Source organism: Lepus europaeus, chromosome 12, assembly GCF_033115175.1.
Source record: "Lepus europaeus isolate LE1 chromosome 12, mLepTim1.pri, whole genome shotgun sequence".
Lineage (NCBI taxonomy): Eukaryota > Metazoa > Chordata > Mammalia > Lagomorpha > Leporidae > Lepus > Lepus europaeus.
This window is the reverse complement of record NC_084838.1, coordinates 11,637,384-11,646,580: the sequence shown is the minus strand read 5'-3', so window position 1 is coordinate 11,646,580 and position 9,197 is coordinate 11,637,384.

Genomic DNA, 9,197 nt, shown 5'->3' with positions numbered 1-9,197 from the left:
GGGCCCCGGAGCGGCGGGCAAGGCGGGCGCGCGGCGCGGACAGCCGCGCAGAGTGGGGCCACGGCCGCAGTGGGAGCAGCGGCTGCAGCAGGAGCAGGAGCAAAGCAGAGGCGCCGGCCCTGCCGCCCCGGGCCCGGCCCCAGCCCCCGCCCCCGGCCCGCGCGCAGCCCTGGCCTCCCTGGCTGTCGGCGCCGCTGCCTCCGAAGAAGGTCCCGACAAACTTGGCGAGGCCCCGGTCCCCTCCTGGTAGTCCTCCTCCTTCCCCGCTTCCCCCTCCTCCTCCTCCTCTTCCTCCTCCCCCTCTTTCCCTTTCTCCTCTCCCTCCTCCTCCTCCTCCTCCTCCTCCTCCTCCTCCTCCTCCTCCTCTCCCCCTCCTCCTCCTCCTCCTCTCTCTCCTCCTCCTCCCCCTCCAGCTGTGGCGGCGGCCGCCCTGCCGCTGGAGTCCCTCTTGGTTCAGGATGAGTCATGTGTGACCAATCCCCTCCCTGCTAAGGAAGCGCAAGACACACAGGGAGGGCAGAGACTCAGAGACGTGCACCCACAGACACACAGACACACCGAGAAACCGGGCTGGGGACAGCAGACGCAGACACAGGCTAAGGTACAAAGACACTGCAGGCACACAGCCACCGCTCTCACCACCGCCCCTCCCTAAGGGGCACCCACGGTGTTCAGCCACAGGCCGCCTCACAGGTACAAAACGGACCCCTGGTCATACCCTCGGCAGAGACGGATTCCATGTGCAGTCACACAGTATACTCGGCTGGTGCCTTCCCATGTCTGGGGTTGTGGACACCCTCATGCAAATGATTAGCTGCTCACACCGTTACACAGGCATCGTGTGTACTCACACGCACCTGCACAGATACCCCTGCTCCTTACAACCAGAGAGCCTAGCTGCTCCAGAAAGCTGAATGGGTTTGGGCTGGGTAGGAGGGGGTGGCTGGAAGAGGGAAGGGGAGTTCTCTGGGTTCTCTAGGCAGGGATTACTTGGGACGTCTCTGTCCCCTTCAGGATTTGTTTAGCCACAGTGCAATGCCCAACTCCCCTTCTATTGGGGTCTACTGCTAAGGAGAGTGGTGGGCAAGGCAGCAGGGCCCAGGCATTTTCATAGGAGACATAACCCCTCCTCCTCAACCCCCGGCAGGCAGACACAGAATCCTCCAACTCACAGGCAGAGCCACACACACACACACACACACACACTGGACAGCATACCGGCACATGTGGACACCCACAGTCTCTGCCTCCTCCACACACAAACTGAGCCTACAAACACACACATAAACATGCAGCTGCTAAAAGCAAAAATGCACACTCGGATCCAGCCTCACAGACACCACAACAGCCTGCCCCTAAGCTACCACGCACACCAACACCTCCATAATTGCCTTCCTTGACTGATGGCAAGCCTCCACACCATTGTTCCTACACTTGTACACCTATTCATGCTCAAGAGAGCACAGACCCCCACAGAGCTCCAAACCCTGTGCAGCCTCACATCCTCTACCCAGACACCCCCAAACACGCACACACATCCTTAAGAGGGCGAAATAACCATAGGTGTTTTAAGGCAGGAGCAGCACACACGCCCCCAGTTGTAGACTCAGCAGTCACAGTGTCAGCCAGCACACACAGGCACAGCTCACACGAAGGCAGGCCGGCCCCATGCTAGTAAAGTCACACATCTATCTCCCCCCAGGACACAAATATCTGACCCTTTGCCAACACCAAGGTGCACACAGAAGCAGCTAGTGGTGTCTCTTGCCTCCCAAATTCCAGTTGCTTATTGCTCTGGGACACAGAAACACAGAATGAAGATAGCTTCCCTCCAAACCATAATCCCTTATACTAAGAGTTGCACAGAAGACGTGAAAGCAGGTGAAGTGTGTGTGTACACACACACACACACGTATACTCGTACATCTGTAGATGGACAACAACCCCTCCCCCAAGTATCTCTCTAGCACATAATAATGCCAGCTCCTACCCCTGGCTACTTTCATCTGTGCCAGCCTTTTGTAACTATGATCTGATTTATTTTCTTTTCCTGATAAGCCAAGAGGAAGCATCAGTTAAGGTACCCATTTTCGTGATGGGTTTAGAGGGAGCATGTGATATGTCCAGAATGGTGCCACGTGACTAATAATTGCCAGTCAAAAAATCAAAACCAGACTCCTCTGACATCATGACCTCTCTGTGTACGTGCACACGTGCGCACGCACACACACACAGGCATACATCCCACATTTTCCTGGCCTTCACTTATGGGCTAAACCTGTTTCCTCACCTACAAAATAGGAATAACAATGAGGCCCCGTTACCCCGTCTCTCCTGCCCTCAGCGTGGCTGGGGGAATTGAGAGGTGAATAAACATGATGCAGTGCGCACATCTTCAGATCGGCGAGTGTGCAAGGGTGCCATGAAGGCCGCAGAGATCGTACTGGTTTTGCAAAGCCTCCCAGGCAAGAGGGGAGGAGGAGGAGGCGTGAGCTGCAACTAAAGGGCAGGCGAACTGTGGCTGGATTTGAGGGAGAGCAGAGGGCGTTCCAGGCAGAGGTGACTGCGAAGGTTCTGAGGCTAGAAAGGCAGCGGCTGCACTCCTAGGAGGACGGATGCCGGGTATGGGCTCCCGAGTGCTCCCAGCGAGACTGTGAGCACCGTCTCTTGAGCATTTATTTGCCTAGCACATTTTTACTGTGCATTATCCTCTTTAGTCCTCACAACACGCCTACCAAAAGGTTATACTATTATCCTGACTTTATAGCCGGGCAAATAAACTTACAGGAGCCCCAATTCAGGCTTGGACACTCAGACTCCAGAACTCAAAGTCTTACTTACTGTACAATGATCCCCCAGAATTCTGAAAGCAACCAATAAATATTAGCCATCATCACAGCATGGACTGGCTGAACTTCTCTGTTGTTATTCTGCCGGGTGCCACATCAATTCTTTTGTGGAGTCAGGCAGGGCATAAATCAATTCAACAATCAAAGATTCTTCTGAACAACCTACCTAAGGAAGCCACAGAACCATTACTCCAGCCTGGGGCTTGCTTGAATTCGAAAAGGAAGCGAAATTACTTTGGAAAAGAAATCTGTCTCCCCACACCTCCTGACTCCAGGAGGAAAGGTCCAGAAAGCAATGACCTTGGCAAAGCTAGAACTAGCAGACTAAGCGTGTTCCCAGGGGTACTTGTTGTCTTCCTAAGGGGGACCGTGGACAAGTCGCTTTGCTTCTGGGAGCCTCACTTGCAAAATGGGACACCATGAGTGCTTACCTCTCAGGCTCAGGGGGACAAGTCTTTTTAGGAGTGCTGACTCCATGCCCGTGGCTGAATTGAGCACCCTCTGGGAACACATCAGTGCCCTGCATGTTCTAATAGCATCTTGTGGTCACTTCGGTTCTCCTGGTCACTAGAAGATGTTTAGTGCCCAGGTCCCCCCACCTGCATCGTGGTCCATGGTTTGGGTTTGAAGAGAGGATTCATTAGTAACTGGATAATTCTGCCTGAAGCCCCCAGCAGCGGTTCCGCCCCGCGGGGGAGTAATTCTAGGACCGTAATGTGAGTGTGTGTGTGGGGGGAGGCTGGCAACCCAGCTTTACATTTATTTACTCTGACAGCTAAATTGGTGAGCAAAGGGGAAATCAGATGAAAGCCATTTCAGAGTAAATACTAAATACAAAATTTAAACATTCAGGTTGTGACAAATGGGGAGGGGATGGTGGGAAAAGCACCTTCCTCCCCCAGCCCAGGACCCTGTCCTCTGAGGGTCATCTTCCTGGGCATTTCCTGTTTGAAGAAAGTGCACACCATGAGCCGCATGACCCCAGGCCAGCCATTTGCTTCCCCCCTCCCCTGGCCTCAGTATCCTTGGTGGTGAACTGTGAGTGTTGTTGTGGGAGTCAGGGGCCCTGGGAAGTGATGGGGAGGACCTTGGAGTTAGACCTGAGGTCACGGCCCTGTCCAGCCACTTGCTGGGTGGTTGAACTTGGACAGGTCACTTATCTGAACCTAGGTTTCCTCAACTCTGGGCATACTATCAACTTCAGAGCAGTCAATGAGATCTTCAGTGTGGAAGGCCTTTTTCTATTGCAAATGGGAACAGTTATAATCACCCCAAATCCCCTTCTGGTGTTGACATCCACTGAATACATTCAGGTCAGCAGACACATATGAAGCACTTACTCCATACCAAGTTCCCTGCTAGGCACAGGACACACAGAGGAAGCTGCCCTGGTGCCTGCTCATGCGCAGCCCACATTCTATTGAGAGATGACAGCGCCAGCAACGCAAGTGCGGTGTCATGGGTGCTACACCAGAGGAGCAGAGGGACGCTTCTTTGACTTACAGGTGGGATGCTGGGAAAGGAATTATAGAGGAGGCTGCCCTCCAGCAAGTCGTGGGAGCTGAGAAACTGCAAGGCAAGTGAGGACTGAGGGATGAAGAGCAGGTGCCCAGGCAGTGTTGGGAAGTGAGGCTCGGGAGGTGGGTAAGGGATCGGATCGTGGAGGTTGGAGTGCGGAGTTCAGGAACTGGATCCATGCTGAAAGATTGGACAGTGGTGCAGGGAGGCAGTCTCTTGGCTCTGCCAGTGCAGCATGGCACGGAGGTTATGGATTCCAGGTTTGGAGTCAGCCAGCCAGAGTGGATAATCCGACTCCATGCACATTCCTTGAGGGTCCTAGGGCAAGTGACAAATTTCATGAGCATTCGTTTCCTCAACCATGAAATGGGCATTAACAGAGAACTGAGTCACAGGTGCTTACGGAGCACCAAGATGCATCCTCAAGCTATGAGGTTGGTACTGGCCTGGTATCCAGTATGTGCTTAGTCACCTAGAGCCATTGCCATCACTAAGAGGAAGCAACGAACGCACAAGGGCACTAGCCAAGTGGGACTGCACTCGGGGCTGGACCCCCCCCCCCCCCAGCACTCTGCACCAACCACATTATGAAGTGTCAACCCCTGAAGTGTTCCTGTCCCAGTGGAGGGACAGGAAACAGCTTGGAAACTGACTGGAATAAGCCCAGTGGAATACGATCAGAAACTTCAACCTCAAAACATAGATCGTGGGAGGCCATCAAGGGTATTTAAAGCATGAAGATGACTTGGCCAAATTGGAGGTTTGAAAAGATGTCTTAAGCTATTGGCTTGAGGACAGAATCAAAGGGCAAGAGCACTCCCATGGCAGTGATGAGGTTGCTGTGGGAACCAGGAGGAGGGAAAGATGGAATAGAATTAAAAGTTAATTATTAAATGGCTATGGCACTTTATTATGTTACATGTGATACTAAGTTTATAATTTTACAGATAGCACATCCAGGCCCCTAAGCAATTTACACATGAATGTCATGTGTGTTATGGTCATATGTGATACATATACATATAACATATGCAAACATATGTGATTGCATGCATTATGTAAGTTATTCTCATCTCTAACTTCAATATGCAAAGTTGATTGTTTAGGAGAAATTGGAAATGTCCAAGATAGCGCCTAGGTTTCTGATTTTTTTTCTCTTCCCTCACTAGGCCGTTCCTAAAGACACACACAGTACAAGGAATGGGGAAGGGGTCAGGGGGATTAAGGAGCTCAGTCTGGGTCCCATGCAGCAGGTGGGGGTGCCCAGGAGTGAAGGGGGAACAAGGGTCTGTAGCTCAGAAGAGAGGCTGGAGTGGAGAAGGGAACTTGAGAGACTGCAGGGAGGAAGGGCAGGTGAAGCCATGGGCGTTGGAGAGAGCTTGCAGCAGCCAGGCTGCACCCTGCCCCCCACACACACAGGGGAAGGGAGTTGACTTGTCGCTTCCTGGGGGAGGTAGCATGCCCCTGGCACTCACCTGAGATCCAGAGACTGACTTTTTAAATTATACAGCCTGTGCTAGGTAGAGGGAAGTGCTGAAGGAGACTCAGGGATTGAAGTAGCAGCAAGGCAGTGACCGTGGGGTGGGGGGTGATGAGGACAGCGGAGGGGGTCAATGAGGACAGGTAGGAGGAGTTAGACAATGGTGGGGGGAGGACCGGGAGATGCCATTGTGTTGGGGGTGAACAAGCAGTTTGGCCTGTTTGGGGTAAGGCCTACAGGGCAGGTTGTAGGGGGCCTCCTGAGCCTGGATGACCCCACAGGTCCAGGTGTTCCCAGCATCGTCTCTCATCTGATTAACCTCAAGCTCTCCCGGGCCCTTCTTCCTTTAATGCTCTTCTTAAGCCTTCGCCAGGCTTTCGGGGCTCTCCGCAGGTGCTGCTCCCTCTGGGAAACCATCTATGCCCATCCCTGCCACCCCCAGCTTGGTGGGGGCCCACGCCCTGCTCTCCCGCAGCCCCCGAGCCCTCTCTTTATCAGGCCCACAGCGCACAGGGACCTGGCCACGCTCTCTCTGCCCCTCCGCACCAGGGACACCCGTGTCCAAGGAGTAGCTTTCCTTCCGATGACGTCACCCTCCAGACAGCTTCTCAGATGGGAGAGGCCAGTTTTCAGAAGAGGGAAGCTTCATTTCTGTTTTATATTTGAAGACTTGAATTTTTAATTATAGTTTTAAGCTTAGAAAGGTCACAGGGCGCATCCAGAATAAAATGCCATTCTGTGCAGTCATCCTAGCCAAGTGACACTGGAGGAAAGACACAGACCAGATTCTGGGGTGCGTTCCGACAGATCCGTTTGTTTTTAAACCTGGGACTCAGCCTCTCTCCAGAGACCGCTGAGAACCTGCCTGAGGAGGAAACCAACCTGGAGGAAACACAATCAAGAGATTTCTGACCACAGCATTGGAACACCTGGACTTTTCAGTTACAAGAGCCAATACGCTTTCTGCCAAGGTAACTGGGGTATGGTTTTTGTCACGTGAACTGAAGAAGGGGTCCCAACCAACCTGCTCTCCCAGCTGGGGGTAGGGCTTGGCTCTGGCACACCTGATGTCAGAGCCCTAGAGGGACCACGAGGGGTTGCAGCCCGCATTTGTCTCACCTGCCAGCTTGCATCATGATCCCACGGGCCTGGATAGCCAGTCCCCTGTCCCCAAAGACGTCTAGGGGCTCAGAGCCACTCTTTCATTCCCTGCAGAAACACCCGAACTTTTCAAACCGCAAAGGTTTATAAAGACATTGCCATTAATGCAATATCATTGAGAGCAGGAATTGGCAATCTTAAAGTAGATAGTTAAAGCTTTGTGGGCTATACAGTTTTGTGGGCAATTGGTCAACTGTTATTAAAGTGAGAAAACAGCCACTGACAGGGAAATGCATGGGCCTGTGTGGTAATAAACTTATCTCAGAGACAATCAAATGTGAATTTCAGGCCATTTTGTGTCACAAACTAGCATTTTTTTTAAAAAGATTTATTTATTTGAATGAGAGAGAGAGAGAGAGAGAGAGAGAGAGAGAGAGAGAGAGAAATCTTCCATCCACTGGTTCACTCCTCAAATGGCGTCAGCTGCCAGGGCTCTATCCAGGTTTCCCAGGTGGGTGGCAGAGACCCAAGCACTTGGGCCATATTCAGTTGCTTTCTCAGGCACATTAGCAGGGAACTGGATCAGAAGTGGAGCAGCTGGGACTCAAACTGATGCTCACCTGAGATACTGGCATAGTAGGCAGCAGTTTAGCCCACTGCATAACACAGGCTCCACAAAATAGCATTTTTCTTTTGCCTTTTTTCCTGAACCATTTAAAAATATAAAAACCATGGTTAGTTTGCTTGTGGGTTATACAAAAAGAGGTGGCATGGCCAGTGTGCTGAAGAACATACATGGGATTAAATGTTTGCCCTATAGACCTCATTAACTATATGATTCTGGCCAAGTCATTTTGTCTCCCTAGGTTCCAATTCTTCTATCTGGACAAAGAGGAGGCTTATTCTTTTCTTTGGCTCTAATACCAGGATTTTTTTTTTTTTTTTAAGATTTATTTATTTGTGAGACAGAGAAGTCTTCCATCTGCTGGTTCACTCCCCAAATGGCTACAATGGCTGGAGCTGGGCTGATTGGAAGCCAGGAGCCAGGAGCTTCTTCCAGGTCTTCCATGTGGGTGCAGTGGCCCAAGCACTTGGGCCATCTTCCACTGTTTTCCCAGGCCATCACCAAGGAACTGAAGGAACTGGATCAGAAGTGGCGCAGCTGGGAATCAAACTGATGCCCATGTGAAATGCTGGCGTGGCAGGTGGAGGATTAACCTACTATGCCACAGTGTGGGCCCCTAATACCAGGATTCTATATTTCATTTAGCGAACACTTAGTGAGCATGTATTAGATACCAGACATTGTTTTAAGTGTTGGGGATACAGCACTGAGAGTTCCTTCTGACACAGAACTTAAAGAGATGAAATGAATTTACATAGAATGTTAAGTAGTGGTAAGTGCTATTGACAAAATGAAGAAAAGCAAGGGGTTGGAGGACAGCAATGCTGTGATTTCCAATGGGAGGCCAGGTGAGGCCTTTTCATCACTACACATTTGAGCAGAGCCATGCATCAAGTAAGGAAGGGGGCAGTGAGCACTGAGGTGCCAGCAGGTTAAGGCACTGCCTCAGATGCCTGCATCCCGAATCAGAGTGCCAGTTCCAGGTCTGGCTACTCCTTCCTTCCAGTCCAGCTTCCTGTTAATGTGCCTGGGAGGCAGTGGAGGATGGCTCCAAAACTTGTGTGAGACTCTAAGATTAAAGAGTTCCTGGCTTCAACCTGACCTAGGCCTGGCTATTGCAGGCATTTGGCAAATAAACTGGCAGATGGATGCTCTATCACTCTGCTTTTCAAATAAAATTAAAAAAAAAAAAACAAAAAAGGAGAGAGTGTGTGGGCTTTGTAGGAGGAGAGCCCATGAACAGGCCTTGAGGGACAGGGGGGAGGCCAGGGTAGATGGAGCACAGTAAGCGAAGGGAAAACGGCAGGCTATAGAGTCCACAGGCAATCTAAGAACTTTTAAGTCTCTGGATTTTATTGTGTGACAGAAAGCCACTGAGAGGAGAATATTTTAAAAGAATTTTAAAAGGATCACTTCAGAGGGGCCAGTGTAGTGGCACAGTGGGTTAAGCCATCACCTGTAACACCAGCATCCCAAAAGGGCACGAGTTCCAGCTGTTCCACTTCCAATGCAGCTCCTGGTCAACGCACCTGGGAAAGCAGCAAAAGATGGCCCAAGGGCTTTGGCCCCTACACCCATATGGCAGACCCCGATGAAGCTCCTGGTTTCAGCCTGGCCCAGCTCT